The following is a 24,170-nucleotide window of genomic DNA, read 5'->3' as shown; positions in this document are numbered from 1 at the left end:
TTTTCAAGCTTCACCCAATACACGGGCGGGTACAAACAAACACGTGCCCAAAGCGTCAGGCGCCTCAAGCGTGCCGTGTCCCAGCGCACGACGACTCTTCGCGGCGCGCGAAGGAAAGCAACTAAAACCCGCTGAAGTTTTAGTATTAGAAAAAAGGAAAATGTCAGCACACAGTTCACTCTTAATGATGTGTTGCTAATGTGCCAACACCTTGTAGATAGAGGCGGCCTAAATGCACGCTATCTAACGCAGACAGGCGTGAATTCTGGAACAGGATAAGTAGTGAATTCTAATAAGAAAAGTATGCAGCTCCTCAAATACTTAACTTTATTCCATGTTGTGGTACATCGCTGTTGATAATACAAATAAGACTCTCTTCAGATACGGTTAATGGCGCCTTGCTAGGTCGTAGCCATGGACTTAGCTGAAGGCTATTCTAACTGTCTCTCGGCAAATGAGAGAAAGGCTTCGTCAGTGTAGTCGCTAGCAAAGTCGTCGTACAACTGGGGCGAGTGCTATTCCGTATCTCGAGACCTGCCTTGTGGTGGCGCTCGGTCTGCGATCACACAGTGGCGACACGCGGGTCCGACATGTACTAAATGGACCGCGGCCGATTTAAGCTACCACCTAGCTAGTGTCGTGTCTGGCGGTGACACCACATTCCTCCCTCGCAAATCGGCGAACGGTCGTGTTATAAGGCTTCCGCCCGCCGTGGGGAGGACCCCATGTTGACGTATACGATGAGGTGGGGAGCCTAACAACAGGTGAGGCTGTGTCACCCGCACCCGGCCATTCGGTCCGAGGGGAGCTAGGAAACGCCTGAAAACCTAGTCCAGGGTGCACGTCAACATGCAGTGTATGCGCCCGTAAAGAGACAGGAGGGGCCGAAGGGTCGACCTCCAGTGCGTCGGGGTAGCCGACGCGCGAAGACGCCATGTGGTCCGGAGCGGGCAAGAGTTCCATGGCGGACGACAGCTGGTCACTGGAAGCGATCGGCGGCGCGTGACCCAGGGAGGCGTTTGACGGCTGCAGCGAAGCGTCGAATGCGGGCGGCGCCGGCGGGAGAACAGGCGGCGGCGGCGGCGGCGGCGGCGGCTGCGGCGGCGCGTCACCATGGGGCAAAATGGAAGACATCGTCGGCAACACCCGGGGATGAGGCGAGCCAGTAGATGGGTCCCCAGGGCGCTGACCGGACGGCACCGTCGCTGAAAGCAGACGGGGAGCGGCAGAACCCGTGCGACGACAGAGGCGCAGCTGATTGAGATGCCGTCGCACCTCACCAGAGGCCCCCAAAACCCAATACATCGCGCGGCCGAGGCAGCGAAGAATGCGCCCTGCGAGCCAACGCCGGGAACCTCGATAGTTGCGATAAAATACAACGTCGCCTGGAGCAAAAGCAGGAGTCTGCCGCTGCACAGGAACCTGATGCGGCGGATGCAGCAAAGACATCAAGGTGCGATGAGGACGACCATGGAGCAACTCAGCCGGCGAGCGACCATCTCGGGGCCGAGAGCGATACGATGACAAAAAGAGCAACAACGCCTCCTCCCGAGAATGCGACTCTTTCAACTTCAACATCTGTGACTTGAAAGTCCGGACCAATCGTTCAGCGGCACCGTTGGACTGAGGCGAAAACGGCGCGGATGTCAGATGTTGAATACCATTGGCCTGGCAGAATGACTGAAATTCTGCGGACATGAATTGTGGGCCATTATCGGAAACAATAGTCTGCGGAAGACCTTCAATGCAAAAGATAGCAGACAACGCTTGGATGGTGGCAGTTGACGTCGTGGAAGACATCCGGACAACAAAAGGAAAATTACTGAAGGCATCTACCAGAACCAACCATCGAGCATTCCAGAATGGACCAGCAAAATCGATGTGCAAGCGTTGTCAAGGGGAAGTGGCTTTTGGCCATGCAAAGACTTTCCGCGGCGGTGCGGATTGTTGTTCGGCACACGCCATGCAAGAAGAACACATATTCGTAATCGCAGCATCGATTCCGAACCAAAAACAGTGCTGACGAGCAAGTTGTTTCGTTCGCACTATACCCCAATGTCCTTGGTGAAGAAGCCGTAAGACAGAGGACTGTAACGAACGTGGACCACGACTCTGGACTGATCATTATCAGAACGCATCAACAAAACACCACGTCGAACAAAAAGTCTCTCCTTATGAGCAAAAAATCGGCGAACCAACGGATCCTCGATCCGAGACTTTGACAAAGGCCATTGCGTAGCAACAAAACGCAAAACGGTAGCAAGGACAGGGTCAGCAGCTGTGACTGTAGCTACACGACGAAAATCAATCGGAAACGATTCGACCACTTAATCGGTTTCCGAATCAATGAACATGCAAGCAAGTTCGGAAGAATCGAATGCTTTATCCTCAGCAACAGGCAAACGGGACAACGCATCGGCGTTTCCGTGCTTAGCAGTGGACCGATACAAGATATCGTAGCGGTACTGCGAGAGGAAAAGAGACCAGCGAATGAAATTCTGCGCTGTACGTGGAGGTACAGGCTTGTTCGGATGAAAAAGCGATGTCAAATGTTTGTGGTCTGTGATGATGGTAAAGTGACGACCATACAAGAAATCATGGAACTTAGTAACACCAAACACGAGAGCCAAAGCTTCTTTCTCTATCTGTGAGTAATTTCTTTGCGCAGACGAGAGCAATTTGGACGCAAAGGCAATAGGGCGATCATGCGCCAACTTTGTGCGCAAGCACAGCACCGATGCCAAAATCCGATGCATCTACCATCAACAAAAGGGGTTTCTGGGGATCGAATGGCGTAAGACAAGTATTTGAAAGCAACGCCGATTTCAACTGGCGAAAGGCGCGTTCGCATTCCGTCGTGCAGACGAACGGAACACCCTTACGGCGTAAGCTATGAAGCGGAGCTGAAATGGAAGAGGCATTGCGCAGAAAGCGATGATAATAGTTAATTTTACCCAACACACTCTGTAACTGTTTCACATTTTGTGGTGAAGGCAAATCTTGTATGGCACGGAGGCGTTCTGGACTCGGATGTATGCCTTGGGCATTGATGACATGTCCCAAATATGGCAAGTCCCGAGCAAAAAACACACATTTGTCCTTCCGCAAGCGAAGACAATTTTGTCGCAATACCTGAAATAATGTTCGTAGGCGTGCTAAATGCTCGTCGGCTGTCTTTCCGGAGATCACAATATCGTCCAGATAGTCCGCAGCAGTAGGGACCGACGCACAAACAGTTTGTAAATATTGCTGAAACAATGCAGGGGCGGATGCACACCCGAATGGCAGTCTTTTGAAGCGGTACAAACCAAGATGCGTGTTAACTACCAAGACGCGCTGGGATTCGGCGTCCACTGGGATTTGCAAGTACGCATCTGCTAGGTCCAACTTCGAAAAGTATTTACCCGGGCACAGTTTATCAAAAAGATCTTCCGGGCGGGGTAAGGGAAAAGTTGCAGTCACTAGTTGTGGATTCACTGTTGCCTTGAAGTCCACACAAAGTCTCAGTTTTCCGGAAGGTTTTGGCAAAATTACTAAGGGTGAGGGCCAGAGAGAAGCTTGCACACGTTCAATTACACCCTGCGATTCTAAATCGTTTAATGTTCTTGCTACCTCATCACGCAATGCGTGGGGAACATTGCGCGCTCGGAAAAATTTCGGTTGCACGTTTACTTTCAATTCCAAATGTGCTTCATAGTTTTTAGCGCAACCTAAGCCCGGTGCAAAAATGTCTGCAAATTCTTCACAAAGCCGAGAAACACTGTCTGAAGGCACAGTCTGATTCACTGATAGGACCTGATTTACAATAGACATGTTAAACAATTGAAATAAATCTAAACCAAACAAGTTCACTGCAGTAGAAGAACGAAGGACGTAAAATGACACAAGTTTTGTTTGTCCCTTGTATGTTGCAAGAAGGCTGCACTGTCCTAACACAGGAATTTGCAGTCCTGAATAACTTTTTAACTGAACATTTGCAGCACGCAACGGAGGTTTGCCCACTTGTTTGTACGTGTCGTGATTGAGCAATGAAACTGCAGCCCCGGTATCGAGCTGGAATGGTATGACCTTGCCATTAAAGTCCAAATCTACAAAAAGTTTATTGTCCTGCTGACGACAAGAGCAACTGTCTCGTGCAATTTGAACTGATACAGGTACAGAAGCACTTGCTAATGGACGTGATTTCCGGCGACGTCGACGCACACTTTTTGTGGGACGAACACAGTCACTGTTAGAGAAAGTGGCACTGGACGGGGTGGAAGTAACTACATGAATGTCCATGGGCGAAGGTCCACTAGCCTGAGTGTCCTTGGTTTGATTCCGACGCGAAGCAAAGGGCCTGGAATGATTGTGATTGTCTGATCTGAGCTTTTTCTGGCAAACACTTTGAACATGTCCTTTCTTATTACAGAAAAAGCAAATAGCTTGGCGTGACGGGCAATTTTCACGCGAATGTCTAGTAGCACACCGCGGGCATGATTTCACTGCATTTGTGTGCTGGCGCGACACACCTGGTTTAGAGTGTGGCGGCAGCTGCGTTGGTGTGCACGAGGGCAGTTGACCGGGCCGCGCAGCGCGCCCGGCAGGCCGGTTAATGTTACATACTGCTGGCGAAGTTTCAAAAGATTCCTGAGCACAGTCAAGTGTGTCTTGCCTATCCAATATGTCAATCACTTGTTGAAGGGAGGGATTAACTAGTTTCAAAATTTGCTCCCGTATGCGAACATCAGAAACGTTCTGTGCAATTGCATCATGCACCATAGTATCAGAATAAGGAAGGCCACAGTCACATTCAAAAGCACAGTCCCTTGTAAGGCCTTGCAAAGTTGCAACCCACTCCCGATTAGTTTGACCGGCCGTACGCTTTGTACGAAAGAACGTATACCTTTTTGCAACGACATTTACTGTTTCTTTGAAATAGGCGTGCAATGCCGACAAAATTTCATCGTAGGACAGAGTTGCTATGTCGCGTCGGGGAAACAATTTCACTCTCACACGGTACGTTTGCACCCCTACACACGACAATAAATGAAGCTGCCGCTCGTTACCTTGAATTCTGTAGGCGGCGAGATGAAATCCAAACTGGCGTGACCATTCCGTCCAGGATTCTACGTCTGCTTGAAAATTACGGAATGGCGGTGCAACTGCATGTTGTGGCTGCGGTAGCAGTGAAGCGGCGGCTGCCGCATCGTGTTGCAGTGCACGTTGACCCTGGACGAGCTGTCCAAGGGCATCCAATAACGCCTGCGTCTGCTGATTCTGCAAGCGATAAAATTCGGACAGTACATCTGGAGATTGTGGCGAAGCCATGACACAAGTAAATGTAAGCAATTAGAGAGAACAAAACCCTTTCCGTTAAATCGTCGCCAATGATGTGTTGACAAATGTGCCAACACCTTGTAGATAGAGGCGGCCTAAATGCACGCTATCTAACGCAGACGGGCGTGAATTCTGGAACAGGATAAGTAGTGAATTCTAATAAGAAAACTGTGCAGCTCCTCAAATACTTAACTTTATTCCATGTTGTGGTACATCGCTGTTGATAATACAAATAAGACTCTCTTCAGATACGGTTAATGGCGCCTTGCTAGGTCGTAGCCATGGACTTAGCTGAAGGCTATTCTAACTGTCTCTCGGCAAATGAGAGAAAGGCTTCGTCAGTGTAGTCGCTAGCAAAGTCGTCGTACAACTGGGGCGAGTGCTATTCCGTATCTCGAGACCTGCCTTGTGGTGGTGCTCGGTCTGCGATCATACAGTGGCGACACGCGGGTCCGACATGTACTAAATGGACCGCGGCCGATTTAAGCTACCACCTAGCAAGTGTGGTGTCTGGCGGTGACACAACACTTAATATCATTCGTTCATGTCAACCAACAAGCTGCTTAAATAGCACAAAGTAATCAGCGGCAGCTTTCTCTTTATGTTATTTTAAAGAAAGGAGATAGCATACAATACATCGAGGCTCGAACCTCGTATAATAGCTTAAAAGGCACATTCCAAATTACACAATGAACAGCGTCAGCAGAAGAACTCCCAAATCGTGGAGTGAGGGATTTTCCTACGCGTAATCCGTCAACTTTCCAGTACGAAACACTTCACTATCCAGTTACCCGAGAAGTAAATAATTGACCAAGGCGATGGCGGAACCAAACCATTTTCCACAGCATGGTAACCCCCAAGAATCAGCTCGGGCACATCACACTACAGGCAAGCGAATGCAAAATCCAACTGCCAGGCCTTGCGGGGAAGCATTCCGTATCTCTATTCACTTCGCGTCCATTCTCCTTAGCCGCCGACATTCGCCACCACACTCCTGCCGCCGCCTAACTGACTCGAACAGTGCGAAATACACTCCTGGAAATTGAAATAAGAACACCCTGAATTCATTGTCCCAGGAAGGGGAAACTTTATTGACACATTCCTGGGGTCAGATACATCACATGATCACACTGACAGAACCACAGGCACATAGACACAGGCAACAGAGCATGCACAATGTCGGCACTAGTACAGTGTATATCCACCTTTCGCAGCAATGCAGGCTGCTATTCTCCCATGGAGACGATCGTAGAGATGCTGGATGTAGTCCTGTGGAACGGCTTGCCATGCCATTTCCACCTGGCGCCTCAGTTGGACCAGCGTTCGTGCTGGACGTGCAGACCGCGTGAGACGACGCTTCATCCAGTCCCAAACATGCTCAATGGGGGACAGATCCGGAGCTCTTGCTGGCCAGGGTAGTTGACTTACACCTTCTAGAGCACGTTGGGTGGCACGGGATACATGCGGACGTGCATTGTCCTGTTGGAACAGCAAGTTCCCTTGCCGGTCTAGGAATGGTAGAACGATGGGTTCGATGACGGTTTGGATGTACCGTGCACTATTCAGTGTCCCCTCGACGATCACCAGTGGTGTACGGCCAGTGTAGGAGATCGCTCCCCACACCATGATGCCGGGTGTTGGCCCTGTGTGCCTCGGTAGTATGCAGTCCTGATTGTGGCGCTCACCTGCACGGCGCCAAACACGCATACGACCATCATTGGCACCAAGGCAGAAGCGACTCTCATCGCTGAAGACGACACGTCTCCATTCGTCCCTCCATTCACGCCTGTCGCGACACCACTGGAGGCGGGCTGCACGATGTTGGGGCGTGAGCGGAAACGGCCTAACGGTGTGCGGGACCGTAGCCCAGCTTCATGGAGACGGTTGCGAATGGTCCTCGCCGATACCCCAGGAGCAACAGTGTCCCTAATTTGCTGGGAAGTGGCGGTGCGGTCCCCTACGGCACTGCGTAGGATCCTACGGTCTTGGCGTGCATCCGTGCGTCACTGCGGCCTGGTCCCAGGTCGACGGGCACGTGCACCTTCCGCCGACCACTGGCGACAACATCGATGTACTGTGGAGACCTCACGCCCCACGTGTTGAGCAATTCGGCGGTACGTCAACCCGGCCTCCCGCATGCCCACTATACGTCCTCGCTCAAAGTCCGTCAACTGCACATACGGTTCACGTCCACGCTGTCGCGGCATGCTACCAGTGTTAAAGACTGCGATGGAGCTCCGTATGCCACGGCAAACTGGCTGACACTGACGGCGGCGGTGCACAAATGCTGCGCAGCTAGCGCCATTCGACGGCCAACACCGCGGTTCCTGGTGTGTCCGCTGTGCCGTGCGTGTGATCATTGCTTGTACAGCCCTCCCGCAGTGTCCGGAGCAAGTATGGTGGGTCTGACACACCGGTGTCAATGTGTTCTTTTTTCCATTTCCAGGAGTGTAAAAGAGAGCGACTCCTGTCGAAAATAAAATCGATATGAGCCGCCACGTCTCACGAACAGAGGACCTCAGCCTCCTCCTCTCGTCCTAAGATCTGCGATCCCGTCTCCAGATCAAACCCGAAGCCACAGTCTAACGTGAATCTACGCTCTCGCCCGAATTTACGATCTGAATAATTTCCAAAAACACTTCACATGGAGTGCTATCGAAAAACTAAAACTGCCAATCGAAATGTGGCAGCGCTTCTTTACCGCAATCACATACTTCTACTGTTTCAGTATAGCCACCCTCCAGGAAGTGGGCAAATTCCTTACCCCACTCCCAAGCCTTTCTGTGACAGAACAGATGCCATCCGATACGTCTTCTGACGTTACCATCGGATTCCCAGTCAAGACACTGTTTTTCTGCTGGTGCGGGAAACCACTTGCCGTGGGTGTCTTCGCGGCATCTAGAAAACGCAACGGCTATCCGGCGACAGCGTTCGGGAGCGCTGCCACGCAAGCATCTATACAGACACAGACCTCACAAGAAGGCCCATGGAAAAAATCTGGAGGTACCTGCAGAATCTACATACACTCTCATTGACACGGGTCAATCATCATGGATCTGGTCTGTATGTATTTTTGGGTGCAGTGTCAGGTATCTTACATAAAGGGAAGTATTCTTTTTTAATGTTAAAACATATTGTTTCTGAAACATATACTAATTTCAAAGGGAAACAAAGTAGTTATTTAATACAGAAATCATTCCGTTATTAATGTGTCTTTAATACTGCTGAAGTATGAGACAATATTATTGAATAATACTGAATAAGCAGCAAAATAGTACATGATTTGCATATTTTTCCAGTTTTTAACTTTTAGCTTTCTGAAATTTATGAAGTTGAACAATCATTTTTTAAACTAAATCTGTCTTCACATTGATTTACATTACGATGCACTCTTTTATTCTACTCAAGGTCCATATCTCCAAGTTCAATTGCTGGACGATTGTAGATTGTGGTGTAATGTGCCTGGAATGTATCTATAACGTATCATTCTGATTTATAGATATCAGTAATTTTTTCCGAACTATCTGGCACACGTGTGTTAAACGCTTTCTGTGTGGGAAAATGGAGTGAAGAGTTGCAGTGGTTGCCAAGACAGAAAGTGCGCATGACAATACTCTGGATACGTACCTTTACAATCACAGTTACAAGAGTGTTACTTTTGTATTCGTATTCAAAGAATTTACACACCGAAAATAACTGATAACTGATTCTGATCCCTGCGCACCTTTCTACTGGCACTCTCCAGAGGGATTTTTTTTTTTTTTATCTATGCCATCTGTTTTTGAACGTAAGAATATTGATTGTTCAAACTACCTTCACTTGGAACTTATTAACTTTTGAACTTGAGTATGCAGTAAATTCAACAAATTGCTTGATGTGGTAACACCCTATCCACTGAGAGGATTTTTTTCTTCACTACCTGGAAATCTCTGTCATGGGCAAAAATCAATGTCCACGTACAGGAAAATAATGATTAATAGCGAGCAGTCGGTCGAAGGTGCCGGAGTCAGGAAAAACTTTATGACGGTATGATTACTGTTTTTCCCGGGGCAACCGTCTGAAAAGACATGCAATGTTTAATCTTTTTTGAGATACTGTTTGTGATGAAATCTAATAAGAATGAACACATGACCTTGGGGGGGGAGGGGGGGGAGGATGAGGAGGAGGTTTTGATTCACCGGTCTTCAGGTAGGGTATATTAAAGACATTCACAGTAAGCTGACGATAGTAGAAGACCTCTTGAACTGGTACAGTTGGTAGTCAGTAATTCTTGCCACTTCCTCCATCATCAATGTATTTTCCCTTAATTTCACTAATGCGAAAAGAACACTCAGCTGCCTGTATCTTGTGCACGACGAGTTCCTTAGAAGTTACCCGTTTCGCTGTGTCATTAAGCATTGTGTTTTTCATTTTGATTGACAGTTCTTCACATTTGCCACATGTGTCAACCTGTAGTTATCAGAAACAGAACTAAAATCTCTCTTTGAATATTCTCAGAAAAATACTCGTATTTTACAGCCACGTCGGGATATTTCATATGAAACTGTTCATTGCATAATTTTTATAGTAATTAATGGCGCTCTCGAGAGCGATAGTGGGTTACTTTTTGCGGATAGGAGTTAATATGTTCAACAACAGCATTTATTTCTCTACCACTTTTCGCACTGCCTGAACGATTCTCACCTCATTGGCCGATAGGTGACTTGCCGAGTGCGAGTAGTTCGCCAATACTTTGTACTCGCGTGTTTGCATCGCCATACATGCTTAGTAATGCTTGCTTATATACGTCCACTTTTCCGATACTAGAATTCACATAATACCTGAAGTTTCGCTGTCTAGGTTACTTATTAGAATCATTTTCTCCTTTTCACGAACGACAGCTTCCAATACCATCGACAGTAATCAACCCTTGGAGATAAGTCTTGTGCATTCTTTGAGTCCATATCATAAAAATGTGTGCAGAACTCTACCCTAGCGCTTTCATTACTTTTCTTAAAGCACCGTCGAAAACATGTGTAAACTATGATCAATGTTCTACGTGAAATACCAATACCAGGTTTTTTAATTACTAATTAATGCAAAAAATGTACATAACAATGTATAATAATTAGAGTCCCTACTTGCAATACTGACCAATTTTTTCTTCCGAACTGTTTTTCCACTGACATTTTAGCGCTCGCGTCCTTTAGTAAGCAGCCTTGTTATCTTCTCGTGTTGATACTCCACATTTCTCACTCCCTTCTTTCGTTTTAATGTCCCACAATCTTGAATTCATTCATCAGAAGACATGTTACACGATGATAAATTACATTCGGTTTACTCTCTTCGCATGTAAGAGAATCAGTGCGAGAGCCCGTTTGTCAATTATTTCATTTCTACCAAAAATGCGTCCAGAAGCAACACTTCTCTAGAACAAGTGTTCATTCTGGACTCACTATAAATTTTACATGTCCGAAATTCCCATACTGAGTGCGGGATAAGTGCTGTTTCTCGTACCAATTTACAGAGCTATCTTCAGAGAACAGTTTTGCATCCTTAAATCAAAACTGACAATTTGTGGACGAGTGTCGTTTCTGAAATTGGCGATTAATTAGATATACACTACTGGCCATTAAAATTGCTACACCACGAAGATGACCTGCTACAGACCCGAAATTTAACCGACAGGAAGAGGAAGCTGTGATATGTAAATGATTAGCTTTTCAGAGCATTCACACAAGGTTGGTGCCGGTGGCGACACCTACAACGTGCTGACATGACAAAAGCTTCCAACCAATTTCTCATACACAAACAGCAGTTGACCGGCGTTGCCTGGTGAAACGTTGTTGTGATGCCTCGTGTAAGGAGGGGAAATGCGTACCATCACGTTTCCGACTTCGATAAAGGTCGGATTGTAGCCTATCACAATTGCGGTTTATCATATCGCGACATTGCTGCTCGCGTTGATCGAGATCCAATGACTGTTAGCAGAATACGGATTCGGTGGGTTCAGGAGGGTAATACGGAACCCAGTGCTGGATCCCAACGGCGTCGTATCACTAGCAGTCAAGATGGAAGGCATCTTATCCGCATGGCTGTAACGGATCGTGTAGTCACGTCTCGATCCCTGAGTCAACAGATGGGGATGTCTGCAAGACAACAACCATCTAGAAGAACAGTTCGACACGTTTGCAGCAGCATGGACGATCAGCTTGGAGACCATGGCTGCGGTTACCCTTGACGCTGCATCACTGACAGTAGCGCCTGTGATGGTGTACTCAACGACGAACCTGGGTGCACGAATGGCTAAACGTCATTTTTTCGGATGAATCCAGGTTCTATTTACAGCATCATGATGGTCACATCCGTGCTTGGCGACATCGCGGTGAACGCACACTGGAAGCGTGTATTCGTCATCGCCATACTGGCGTATCACCCGGCTTGATGGTATGGGGTGCCATTGGGTACATGTCTCGGTCACCTCTTGTTCACATTGGTGGCACTTTGAACAGTGGACGTTACATTTCAGATATGTTACGACCCGTGGCTCTACCCTTCATTCGATCCCTGCGCAACCCTATGTTTCAGCAGGATAATGCACAACAGCATGTTGCAGGTCCTGTACGCGCCTTTCTGGTACAGAAAATGTTCAACTCCTGACCTGGCCAGCACATTCTCCAGATCTCTCACCAATTGAAAACGTCTGGTCAATGGTGGCCGAGCAACTGGCTCGTCACAATACGCCAGTCACAACTCTTGATGAAGCTGCATGGGCAGCTGTACCTGTACACGCCATCCAAGCTCTGTTTGACTCAATGCCGAGGCGTATCAAGGGCGTTATTACGGCCAGAGGTGGTTGTTCTGGGTACTGATTTCTCAGGATCTATGAACCCAAATTGCGTGAAAATATTTCCACTTGTCAGTTCTAGTATAATATATTTGCCCAATGAATACCCGTTTATCACCTGCATTTCTTCTTGGTGTAGCAATTTTAGTGGCCAGTAGTGTAATAATTAATGTGATACAATGGGGAGCCCGAAGGACTTGCCATATTCCAGTACTATACGGTGTCTTGTATAGATGTAGATGTAGGTGTAGATGCAAGAAGAGGGAAAAACCGGAAAGAACATAACTGGGGCGTTTGAGATGTGATCCAGATATCTGCCAAAAGTAAAGTGAACGGGTAATAAATGTGGAGGTTCTCCACAAAATCGGCGAGGAAATAATATATGAAGAACGCTGAGAAGCAGAAGAGAGAGGATGATAGAGCATGTATTAACAGATCAAGGAATAACTTCCATGGAACTAGGAAAGAATTATAGGGAAAGTTAGAGATCTGAGTATATCCAAATAATAATTGAGGACGCATGGGGAAAGCAGTATTCTGAAATGATGAGGTTGGCCCAGGGAAGGAAGTCGTGGCGTGCCGCATCGAACAGTTCACAATGTTTAATGAAGTGACAGCATGTTACACTGCTGATGTGGTGCTATTAAAGAAGTGTATGCTATGGGCGAATCCGGATTTCTTCCTCTCTGTCATACAAAATGACATCAAACCATAGACAACCATTATAACTTCAATGCGAGATGCTTTTAATGGTTTCCGCAACGAAACTCTGTCTCGAAATCTGACAGAAATCCAAAGAGATTCTTGTCGTGTGTAAAGAACATCGACGACAAGACATAAACAATACCTTCACTGCTTTATACCAATGGTAATATTACCGATTACTGCACCACCAATTCGGAGTTATTAAACCCAGTTTTCCGAAATCTCTCCACCAAAGAGGACGAAGTAAATATATAATTTGATTCGAGAACAACTGTCAACGTGAGTAGCTTCGAAGTCGATATCCTTGGTGTAGCAAAGCAGCTTAAAGCACTTAACAAAAGCAAGTCTTCCGGTCCAGATAGCATCCCAGTAAGGTTTGCTTCAGAGTATGCTGATACAACAGACGCATACTTTCCAACCAAGCCCTCGAAGATAGATTGATACCAGAAGCCCGGGAAGTTTTACAGGTGACCAATACTCAAGAACGAAAATGTGAATAACGTGTTGAATTACACGACCATATCACTGACTTCGATTTGCAGTAGGATTTTGGAATATATACTGTCTTCGAAAATTACGAATTACTTTTAAGGTAACGGTCTATCGAAACAGAGTCAGCATGGATTCACAAAATATCGTTCTTCTGAAACACAGCTAACTCCTCGTTATCATGAAGTAATGTCCACCCCTGGTAGGTGAGTGGTCAGGGCGATGGAATGTTATACCTAACGGCCCGGGTTTGATTCCCGGCTGGGTCGGAGGTTTTCTCCGCTCAGGAACTGGGTGTTGTGTTGTCCTTATCATCATCATTTCATCCCCATCGACACGCAAGACGCCGAAGTGGCGTCAGCTGGAAAGACTTGCACCAGGCGAACGGTCTACCTGACGGGAGGCACTAGCCACACGGCATTTCCATTTTCATGAAGTAATGAGTGCTATCGACAGTGGATCTCAAACCGATTCCGTATTTCTAGATATTCAGCAGGCTTTTGACACTGATCTTCACAACAAAATTCTAACCAAATTGTGTGCCTATGGAGAATCGTTTCCGTTGTGCGAGTGGATTCATGATATCCTATCAGAAAGGTCACAGTACGTAGTAATCGACGGAAAATCATCGACTAAAATGATCTCCTGCGTTTCCCCAAGAAACGGTTATAGGCCCTCTGCTGTTCCTAATCTACATAACCTATTTGGGAGACAATCCGAAGAGCCTGCGACAGTACTGGCTGTATGGGAATGTGCAAGTGTTGTGGATGACGAAATAAAATACCGTCTCTCTCATCAACAAGGCGAAAATCATAGCTCTAAACTGTTCACAAATTCTATGTCAGCTCAGGACCTCCAGTTCTACTGCACGAAAAGATTTACCCACACATGATACAGCATAAACACTTCAACGAGTCCCTGTAAATATGGTTGGACTTACAAGTTTGACTACGTTTCGTCTATTAAGTGCCAACTCACATTCGTCACAGTCTACCCAACGTTCCACAGAAGTATTTTGCTATGCAAAAGTCACATACACACACACACACGTATTTTTTAAAGGTTCACAAATTAGAGTTTATAGCTACTAAGGACATAGAAAAATCGAAAGTCACATTTCCCAATAAATTAATTTCAATGCCTGACCGAGTTTCTTAAGATCTAGAGGCGGTTGAATAAAATACAATTAAGTACGTGAGATTAAGTACACCATTACAGTTCCACAATATTTAAAACTACAGATTCCACAATGGCTGCATACTGAAACCTTCTAAGTGCGTCATGAATCACACACAACCCGAAAAATAACAAGTCATTCAAATGCCGAAAAATTTCTACGCCCGAAACTAGTATAGAGGAAATTCAGCCCAGTTGAGAATCGCGTGATTATTGCCACAGCATGTTTCGAGACAATACTATCCTATTTTCAAGTGCTAAAAACAAGGAAACCAGATAAAACAATCTTCCTATAAAGATAGACATACAAGGTTTACAGGTACCCTAGTTCCTTTAAAGTTATGTCTTCTGACTGGTTTGATGCGTCCTCCACGAATTCCTCTCCTGTGCCAAGCTCTTCATCTCAGAATAGCACTTGCAACCTACGTCCTCAATTATTTGCAGAATGTATTCCAATTTTCTGTCTTCCTCTACAGTTTTTGCCCTCTGCAGGTCCCTCTAGTACGATGGAAGTCACTCCCTAATGTATTAACAGATATCCTAACATACTGTCCCTTCTTCATGTCAGCGTTTTCCACACATGCCTTTCCTCTCCGATTTCTTACGTTATGAGCCCACCAAATATCCACCATCTGTCTGCAGCACCACATCTCAAATCCTTCGATTCTCTTCCGTTTCGATTTTCCCACAGTCCTCGTTTCACTGACATACGGTGCTGTTCTCCAAAACATACGGAAATTTCTTCCTCAAATTAAGTCCTATGTTTGATACTAGCAGCAATGCCCTTCTTGCCAGTGTAGCTCTGCTTTTTATGTTCTCCTTGCTCCATCTGTCACTGGTTATTTTGCTGCCCTAGGTAGTAGAATTCTTTAACTTCATCTACTTCGTGACCATCAATCCTGATGTTAATTTTATCGCAATTCTCATTTCTGCTACTTCTCATTACTTCCGTCTTTGTTCGATTTTCTCTCAATCCGTATTCCGTACTCGTTAGACTTTTCATTCCGTTCAACAGATAATTAATTCTTCTCTAATTCGACTCAGAATAGCAATGTCATCAACGAATCGTACTATCGAAATTCTTTCACGTTGCATTTTAATCCCCCTTTCTTTCATTTCCATCATTGCTCCTTCGATGGCCGGCGCCGAGGCAAATGTGGTGCACCACGGGTCAAAGATGACTGTGGTGAACAACGGCTGCAGAGGCGTGTTCGGGCGAACAGACGTGCAACTATTGGGCAACTGGCCTCCCAGATGAACGAAGGGGCTACGAATAACATCTCATCAACGAGAATTTAGTCTATCCAACAGGCTCCTGGTTCAAAAACCCATTCAGTGGCGACGAAAGCTAAAATTTGGAAGTCAGTACCGCAACTAGACGTCGAGTGGCGACAACTGGTCTTTTCAAATGAATCAGGTTTTATGCTCCATCGAACAGACGGCTGTTGGCATGTGGGGCATGAAACGTCAGAAAGAGAAGCGTCCCGGCCGGAGGAGGGAGCTTTATGAACTGGGGAAAATTTTCGTTGAAATCCGTGGGTGATCTCGTCATTCTGGAAGGCACAATGGCTCAAAATATGTATTCATCTATCATTGGAGACCATGTCTACCCCTATACGCAGTTTCTTTTTCCTTGGCACGATGCCATCTGCCAGAAGGACAATGCTACGTGTCACACAGCTCGCAGTGTACATGCCTGCTTCGAAGAGAACCGGAATGAGTTACTATACAACCCTGGCCACCAAAATCCCAGTCGAGATCGGGATGTTTGCACGCGGATCCTCAACCGATATATCTAGCACATATGACTGCAACATTCGAGTCGGCATGGCTCCTAATCCCTGTCGGTAATTTCCATAACCCCACTGACTCTCTTCTTACATGTCTCGCAGTGGTCCGCGCTACAAAATGTGTTTATTCAGCTTTTGGTACGTGGTCACGTGGTGACTGGACCGTTTATCATTAAGGTCAGTGCCATGCTAATGAGCGTGTCGGCAGAAGAAAAGGTCCAAGAAACTCTTCAATAACTTTAAAGTCACATCAAATATTTTGTGTAGTTGTGGTCGTTAGCAATCATTAAAGCAACATTCCTGCTCGAATACTGTAGGAGTTTGTCTCTACGAAACTGTTTGATAAAACTGTTTGCACAATAAATGTATTGTGAAACTGTGTCTTGGGGCAGTCACTATTCGTGTAGTTGTGAAATTCATCAGAGTGAAAGCAGGTAAGTAACTGCTGCCTCTTTGGCTACGAAAAAAAAAGACAGAAAAAGAAAAGAAAAGAAAATTAAAAAAGCGTACATTCACTAAGTTTTCTTCAAAAATAACGGGAGGGGAACCAAGGAGACCTGAGAACACATATCTCCGGCTTTGCTTGAGACTTTATCCAGAAACTGTATTCCAGATTTTCAGCGTTCAGATTACTCGCAAGAGGAGACACTCGCGTGTCACGGAGCAATCGCTGTACTAACATAATTGTGGTCGAGACAAAAGTTGCCGAATGCCCGCCGCTCGCAATTAGCTTCCATGACGGTGCGTGGGGATCTTGCCTGGTGACAGACTACGCCCGTTCCTGACCGAGCCGCCCCCTGGGAACTCATTACGAATTCCGGCACGCTCTTCAGAAGCAGAGTTTGAAATTTCGTAACGCTCCGTGACTGGGATGTACGACGAGTGCGGGCACTAGCGTCGACAGCGAACCGGAACTTCTGCCAGTGACACTGTTTGTCGGCCGCTAACGCGGATCTGCATGTTCTCGTTGCATGCGGGCGGGGTTCGTCTAACGCTGTCCGCTAATGTATTCCTCTGGCTATGACCACATAGTTAACACACGTCCTCCACATAGACCAAAAGACGGCCGACGTTCCTCTCTCGTTTTTCGTTAACGTCTTCACTTTTTCCTACCCTGCGTTATTGCAGCACCAACCATTTTCTGTAATCGGTGACACCCACTCAAAAATTTGTCTTCCTCTAATGTTTTCCCTTTCCATAGCTCCCTAAACAGCATTATTGTATGTCACACCAATATTTCTATTTTTTCCTAGCCCATTATTATAAAAATTTCTTCACTTTGTACTTTGTCAATTCACTGGAATTTAAATAATGCTTTGTACACAACACTTCAAATTCATGATAATTTTTCATTACTGATATCCAACTGTCAATTTTCACTACTCCACGATGGCACGAATTGCTCTCCTGTGCCAACCTTTTCATCCCAGATTAACACTTGAAATCTACGTCCTCAGTTATTTGCTTCCCCTACAGTTTTTACCCTCTACACCTCTCTCTTGTACCACGGAAGTTATCCCCTGAAAACAGGTGTTCTCTCACTTTGTCAGCTCTTCTTGTCAGTGTTTACCATATATTCCTTTCCTCCCTGATTCTGCGGAGAACCTCCTGATTCCTTACCTTTGTAGTCCACCTTAATTTTCAGCATTCGCCTGTAGATCACATCTCAAATGCTTCGATTTTCTTCTGTTCTGGTTTTTCCCAAAGTCCATGTTTAACTACCATATAATGCTGTGTTCCGAACGTACATTCTCAGAAATATCTTCCTCAAATTAAGGCCTATTTTTAATACTAGGAAACATCTCTTAGCATGGAAGGCCCCTTTTTCCAGCGCTACTCTACTTCTGATGTCCTCACTGGTCCATGTATCATGGCTATTTTGCTGCCTAGATATCAGAATTCCGTGGCTTCGTCTACTTCGTGATCCACAACTCTGATGTTAATTTCTCGCTGTTCTCATTTCTGCTACTTCTCATTCCTTCCGTCATTCTTCGATTTATCCTCAGTCCACATCTCATACCCATCACTCTGTACCCATTCAACATTGCCTTTAACTCTTCTTCACTTTCACTGATGATAGTAATGACATCAGCGAATATTATTATTGATATCTTTTAACATTGAATATAAATTATTATATTTCCATCATTGCTTCTTCGATGTATAAATTGAAAAATAGGGGCAGAAGACTACATGCCTGTCTTGTACTATTTTTAATCCGAGCTCTTCTTTCTGGGTCTTCCACTCTTATTTTTCCCCCCATGGCTCTTTTATGTATTGCTTATTACTCGTCTTTTTCTACAGATTACCCATACTTTTCTCAGAATTTTTAACATCTTGCACCATTTTACATTATCCAACGCTTTTTCCAGGTCGACAAATCCTATGAATGAGTCTTGATTTTTCTCTAGTCTTGCTTCCATTATCAACCTCAACGTCCCTTTCTGGTGCCTTTACCTTTCCTAAATCCAAAGTGATCGTCATCTACCACGTCCTCAGTTTCCTTTCCATTATTCTGTATATTATTTTTGTCAACAACTAGGGTGCATGAACTGTTAAGCTGACTGTGCAGTTAGTTTTCTCACTTGTCGCCTCCTGCAGTCTTCGAAATGCTGTGGATGATGTTTCACGTAAGTCAGATGGTATATCGTCAGACTCATACATTCTACACACCAACGTGAATACTCGTTCGTTTACCACTTCCCCCAGTGATCTGAGAAGTTCTTGTGGAACGTTATCTGTCTATCTGCTTTATTTCATTTCTCACTCTAATCCTGCTTCCCCCCCCCCCCCCCTCTCCTCTATATCGACTGGTGTTTCTTCTTTTATCACGTCATGAGACAAGTCTCCTCCCACTCTTTCCTCGACGCAGAACTGCAAATCTGATTATTTTAGATATTTCTTAGTCATTTCTAGGCCAGTATGTGATACCAGTATGTTTATTTTGTTACAGAAAGCTTTCTTCGCATGTATAAGCCATTGCACCTGGATAATGAGGACACTTTGGTCGGCTTACGTGAGTCAATTCGTAATCTTGGTTGCGGAGGCAGGGAAGAGCGGTACAGTTACAATTATACAATGAAAACTGCACTAATCTTATTATCCGTAACGTCATCGCGTCTTTCCGATAATGGGTACTTTATGTCGGATGCAACAACATCGTGGTTGGATATTAGTGATCTGAGACTCAACGTAATGCAGCTTTTGTGGCATCAAATGCTTGATACCCAACGTTTTAACGTCCTGCGTTTTGTCTGCTGACCTAGAGACTTACCCTCGATTTTAGGCGCTTACGAAACAATAGCAAGAAAATTGTTGTCATTTTTTGTGACGTCAGGACTCCCGCCCAGTTTAACTGGACGGAGTTTTTTAATGTGTTTTTGAGTGGCTGGTTCATTCTATTAGTTCCCCAATAAAACGGCCATCTTAACCCCTTCAACTGTTTTGTTAACTCCTTGTACGTGTGGCAGTGGTATGAATAGAAATACTGGACATCATAAGTGAAACTTCTTATTTCTGCAGCTGTCTTTATATGGCCTTCTCCTTCGTCTTACCAGAGTAACTAATTCACCAGCGTCACGATCTTGTGAAAGGGTGCTGATGATCAAGCTGTTTAGCGGCCAACAATTTTAAATCCCTCCATCCTCCAATATTAACATCTGTGCATTAACTGTCTGACTAACCTTTCCCTGTGGCTTCACGTATACGTCATATATAACGTGCACATCTCTTCGTCCATCTCCTCCTCTCCTCATTCTGTTCCCATTACCTCTTCACCTCCCTATCTGTAAATGTCATCCTTCCCCTTCTCTCTGTCCATCTGCTCCCTGAGCCGTTGTCGGCTCGCGTTAATGCCGTTTTTACTTTTGGGCATTTTGTCACCATCGAGTGGCGTCTTATTCCTTCCTCAGTTACATCTGAACGAGTTGCTCACTTGTCTCTGTCAGTGGCAGCAGCAGCGTTTAGCGATACTGGTACTCTTGTAACTTCTTTGGTGTGGCAGTTATATTTCCGTGTCATGGTGTGTGTGGCAGTTGGTCGGTTGTGGCGGAGCAGCGAGGAAGTCTCTGCGGCGTGTGATCAGGCTGGGGTCGCTGGGTGGCATGCACGCGCGAACGGAGTTGTGTGGCACTAGCTGCGAGAACTGATAAGTTCGTCGCCCACCGCACATTCACATTGAAGTTATCAGTGAACCTGTCATGAAAGCTCAACCGTTGTGCTTCTCTTCGTTAATTGCTGGTTGTTGCATCCTGGGCTGTCCCCATAAGCAGCAACATGAGGGTGTCTTGGAGTCGGAAAAATTTTGCAGCCCGTCTCCCTGTATGGTGTTTAACCTTTGAAATGATTATAATTTATTAGTGAAGTGAACCAGCTGTATCTTCTGCATTGTGGCCGTTAACGTCCCAGTTACCTGCCCTGGTCGTTAGCGTAGTTTTGCGGCAGTGTGTTTTCCTCACCTTGTTGATGCTGTCCTGCACGGCGTGTAGTTCGACAGCTTGGTGTTGATCTACTTTTCTCTTTGAGCGTTTATTCTGCCTTGACTGTGTTTATACGCCAGTTATTAAGACATAATCCTGCTGCGATCCTCGTCATCGCTGGTACCTTTGGTTGTCGTGCTGTTGGTTGGGTGAAAGGGAATTGATTAGGCGATTGGTTGGTTCGTCAACCGTCTGTAGGTTGTGCTGCAACCCGTTGGCTGTCTGTCTGACCTAAACTGTGGTTAGAGTTTCCTCCCCAGGCCGACCCTTGGAACACTTCTGAGCACCCCTGTTTGTTGTTTGTGACTGTCATTTTATTTGGTCGTAGGTACTGTGCCAGCCCTTCAGTCGTGTATTAATATTGTCAGTTTTATTTTTCCTATGTGGCCTTCAGTGAAATTCATAACAACTTTAAGATTAGGCCTTCAGCTGTGGTTCATTTACAATTCTTGTTGCTCTATATTTAGACCTTCAGTCACGTTTGTTTCAGAATCTCTGGCTTTAATATGTAAATCCTTGTCTGTAAGATTTCTCTTTAATTATTTTGAATTCTTGAAACGGCCTTCAGCTGTGTTCTGTAAATGTTGATCTTAAGATTGTCTTTAATTATTCTTGAATAATTGCTTGGGCCTTCAGCCGACAAGATACTTTGCTGTACTATGTAATGGCTTGTCCTTAAAGTCTCTCTTTTATTATGTATAGAAAATTTTTTTTATTGGGCTTTCAGCCGAAGAATTAGCTTGAACTTTCCTTAATATGGCTTTAACCGGAATTTGTAAATGCTTGGCTTTTAAAGAATTTCCTTGGCTGATCTGAACTATTATTTCGTCCTTAAGCTGAGATGATATTGTAATTTTTCTTAAATAAGGCCCTCAACCGTTACTCTAAATCCTGGTGTTTCAAAAGCAATCATTTCAACGTATTCTGGAGAAGTTATTTGGCCCCTTAGCCGTCAATTGATCTTTGTTGTTTTAAAGAGAAAACTGTGCATTGGTTTAAGGAATAAAATTGTGTGTGTTCTTGTATAACTAAAAGTAATTGACCTTGGCCCCTTTCCACAACCTGATCCGCTCTGTCCTGCGAAACCAGATTTCACTCCCCTCTTTCTGTCCATGTAGTCCTTCAAAAATATCTCTCTCTGCCTGTCTCTTCCGACCCCTCCCTCTCTGTCTTTACATCTCCTGCCCACTCTCTCCCTACCCATCCCCTTCTCCATCTCCTCCTCTATCCATCTGAACCTACCTTCAGGCACGCCCATTCGCGTGTGTAGCTCCTGCTAAGGAGATCGATAGCTGGTATCACACCCACAAACCACACATCTCTCGTAGAGAACAGCCTATATGCCAGGCATATGGAAACCCTTTTTGTCACATGGTATGTAGGCAGCAATGTGAAGCAGGCTATAAAGCAGGCTGACGCTAGTTTGACACAAGACTGCCTACATGTTGGGGCTGGAATATTGCTTTTCTGTCATTCACGTGCATGCTGTCCTGTAGAGGAGGTCGCAAAGGCAGGTCTATAGCATTGCCACACAACACACCTGTGATACAGGGCTGCCTATACATCAGGGGCTCAAAACACGTGTTCATATCTCTGCAAATTTTAGAGCTAGAGTATTAAAACCCCCTTATGCTGGTCCTCTCAGGGCAAGGAGTCTGTGCGTCAGATTTGGCTCACGTCGATCCAGGGGCCTGGGAGGAGTTCTTGCACGTTCATATGCTCATAGATGTAAACATTCGCTCAAGATATTATACGCTGACAGAAAAGGAAATGATCATGTGAGGAAGCAAAGGTCTGATATTTATAAAAACTTTGTAGAAATCTTCATCATATAATGAGTGTTAACTGATTAAACTTTCATTCCATTCGGAATAGACATCCACCAGAAATATGAGTGTGAGATGTGACCCATATTGTGACCAGAACACTTTCGTTGTTATGATATTGCAGAGCCTGTATTGTTAAGAAGAACGATGGGATGTTCCTTTGGTCACATAGGCATGTCCAAATGAACATTAAATCGTTCTTCTTAACAACAAGGCCACTGCAGTGTCGTATTTATCGGCCGATACCAGGCAGTCACTTTCAATTAAAATATCCTCCTCTGTACGGGAATTACATAACATGTATACGAGTACAGATTTTGATGCAGGAATGATCATGTATGGAAGTTTTGGTCCAGCCATGTGTCATGCAGGTATAGGCAAACCAGTTAATGTGCACGCTATAGTAAAGTATGCAATCTGGGTTCGAGTCCCAACCCGGCACAAATTTTCATTGTCGTCATTCCCTAATGCAGCTGATGGTGATTCGATGTACTTTACTTGTTTGGTACGATAGACGCTGAAATTAATCTTGAGAGATTTTGTTGCCGTACCAGGATCACACGCGGTGTCAGTTTATGCAGATTCATGGTTGGCTGGTAAGAAAGTACATGTCCTCCCATAGCACCCCAAACTTAGTATTCGACGTAAACATTACAATGATGTCTATGTCTGAAAATACATGACGAAACTTTTCTAGATGAGGTGATAGAGATTGGATATTTGCGTGTGCAATGTGGAGTTTGATACAATGAGGTGGAAAGCTCATGAGGATGCCACCGCTGGACATTAGTGACCTGGGATCAGCGCTGGTGGGGACTGGGCAGACCTGCCCAGAATCGGTAGATGCATCAGTCCTGTTGCCATATCCAGTACGTCCCCACACGATGAAACCAGGAGGTGGAGAAGTATGGGTCTTCAGAAATGCTTCCTAGGACCATTCACAAGAAAGAGTAGAACCCCTCCATGTCTGCTCTTAAACGGTGACCAACGCAAAAGTTCTACTGTCAGTACTGCATTCTAAATGGGGAGTCACAGGATGTGCGATTGTGATATGTTCCTTACACCTGGACATGACTACCCACTAATACAGCTCTATCGAGGAAATAGCAGACAGAAAGACATTTGAAGGTTATCGGTTGTAACGGCAGAGGAAAAAAGTACTACAGTAACCACGGTGAGGGGAAAAGATCGGAAAAAAATCTCAGCGACAGTTCGGATAGCAGGGCTACTGGCGGATTTGTACCAGTAGCGACGGTTCATGCTTCTGTGATGTCAGTAGAGAGGTGTTACGTTTGTAACTGGGCATCGATGATGTCTCCTGGCCAGCTGCAGCATCAGCCTGCCTGTAACATGCCAGAGTCGTCGTCAGAGACGCCAGTTTCATAATAAAATTTGTCGCTCGATTTGTATGGCCATATGGCCATATGGGGTTTGTGTCCTCGGAGTCTTTCGCGACGGCATACATGAATAAAACGTTCTCGGTTTTCCAGCCGCGTCAATTCGAATAAAATCCTCGAGCTTTCGATGGCCATCTCCGACATCTTCGTCAGGAGTTCACTGA

Source organism: Schistocerca piceifrons, chromosome 6, assembly GCF_021461385.2.
Source record: "Schistocerca piceifrons isolate TAMUIC-IGC-003096 chromosome 6, iqSchPice1.1, whole genome shotgun sequence".
NCBI lineage: Eukaryota > Metazoa > Arthropoda > Insecta > Orthoptera > Acrididae > Schistocerca > Schistocerca piceifrons.
The sequence above is the reverse complement of the archived record's forward strand: the minus strand, read 5'-3'. Positions refer to the sequence as shown.